The following is a 2,342-nucleotide window of genomic DNA, read 5'->3' on the forward strand; positions in this document are numbered from 1 at the left end:
TAAATTCAAAACTCGATTACAGCATGCTGTTTCTCATACCCCAACATAGCTATGTTACACACCGCCCTGTTATACGCTACAGTTTGGAGCTCTCTAGTGGCAGAGGGTTGCAAATATGTCGACATGAAGAATAAAGATGTAGAATGAAAGTAACATTTGGTTCAATTAAAAAGCTTTAAGAGTTTTCACATAAAAAATTCACAGGAATCACATCACATGTTATAATTATGATTATGAAAATTAGTAAAGATTTCTTGTATTACGTAATAACAATAGTACTGAAATTTCTAATCTATACGGTAAGCCAAAATGGTTCATAATCTGTAACCTGCTTTTTCAATTTTCATATTGCACATAGATATTTTACTACAGTAACTTGGAAAATACTAACTGAAAATAATTAATTTTGGTTTCAAAGCTGGTGTTTCCTTGCCAAACAACACTTTCCATTAAGATTTTTTGTTTGCAGCATCTGTATTTTGTCAAAATTTAAAATTATGAAAGAAATATTTTTTCTTAAATCATTAGTTATTGTACTAGCTTCAAACTCAGAATATTTTACATTTGTACACACCTGAACATATTACATTGCATTTTTTATATATGTTAATCAACTATAATATGAAAGATGTGGTATTGTGGAATAATTAAATGCTAAACCTGAGCAACATTCATATGGAGATTCCAGCAAATTGGAGGGGAAGGCAGAACCCCACTCTGTCAGCAATAAGGTGAATCATCATACTGACGGTGCACTTAAGCACACTTGCTTCCCTACAAACTCCTCTTAAATTCTTCACTTAGTTCTATAATTTCACTGTTAATTCATTCAGTTTAATTAATGTTAAGGCCTAGTTTAAAACTTGCTCTGTTAAGTTTTTCTATTACTCATTGAAGTATATCTGTATTACAGGAACAAAGTAACTTAGAAGTAGTTATCCATGGTGTAGTGAAGCAGTTTAAAACTTTGATAAAGACAAGTCTTCTGGTCCAGATAGCATACCAATTGGGTTCCTTTTGGAGTATGCTGATGCAATAGCCCCAAGCTTAGCAATCATAGACAACCCGCCACTCTACGAAAGATCCACATCAAAAGTCTGGAAAGTGGCACTGATCACACCAATAAGCAAAAAATGAAATAGGAGTAATCTGCTGAATTACAGATCCATATCATTGACACTGATTTGCAGTAGGATTTTGGAACATATCTTGTGTTCGAACATTATGAATTACCTTACAGGTAATGGTCTATAATTCTTGTGAAACACAACTAGCTCTTTATTCTCATGAAATAATGAATTCCATCAACAGGGGATCTTAAACTGATTCCATACTTCTAGATTCCCAGAAGGCTTTTGACACTGTTTCTCACAAGAGACTTCTAATCAAATTGCATGCTGACGGAGCATCGTTTCAGTTGTGCAATTGGATTCATAAGAATAATTTCCTGTTGGAAATGTCATATTACATAGTGATAGATGCAAAATCATCACATAAAAGAGAAACAACATCCAGAATTCTCCCAGGGGTTGTGTTACAGGCCCTCTGCTGCTCTAATCTATACTTTTCTAAGCATCACTGTTTAGGATAGGGAAAATTAGCTTTGTGCAATATTCTGAGCACAAGTTACAGCCAGGTGTGGGCCAGATTGCAGTGAGTTATGCATACCAACAATTGTGAAGTAGAATAGAGGCCATAGGTCAAATTGCTCAAAGAGTATACGTAGCGGTTTTGCACGTCGCAAATCACAGGCAGAAGGGGCCCACTGACCTACCTAGTGTGTTATGAGTACATGAAGTGAAGCAGCGCCTATGGCAAAAGACAGGTGCACAGCCACGTATAAATAGGTGTGGGTTTCTAAAGAGATTCATTCAAGTGTGGCAATTCTCCTGGACAGTGGGGGGGGGTCACACCACCAGCCACATGCAGCAGCAGATGGGGCACCAGTGTTCCAGTCCACAGCGGGTCACTGGTCCGACCCTCTGAGGCTGACGAGGGGTTCGTAGCCAGTCAGCGGCGGGCCACTCCACAGCTCACTACCGCGGGCAGTCGTCCTGGCTTCCAACACACACCGGAGGCATCCCAAGCCAAGGGCCACAGATTTGGACACTGGTTGTTGGCGCTTGTTGTCCCCACTATCTCAGCCACGCCGGTGAGAAGGATGCATCTGGCTACCTGTGGCTCACACCGAGCGACTCTGAGTAGGCAGGGATGCCGAACTCAGAGTCGACTGCCAGCATCCTGATGACGAAGCAACTCCACTGGCATACAAGGCCAACACACAGGGTGTGCACGGGTCGCTGAGACAGCCATTCCACGCCAAGCCGTTTTCAAGACAGCGA

The sequence above is a fragment of the Schistocerca serialis genome, chromosome 4 (genome assembly GCF_023864345.2).
Source record: "Schistocerca serialis cubense isolate TAMUIC-IGC-003099 chromosome 4, iqSchSeri2.2, whole genome shotgun sequence".
Classification (NCBI taxonomy): Eukaryota; Metazoa; Arthropoda; class Insecta; order Orthoptera; family Acrididae; genus Schistocerca; species Schistocerca serialis.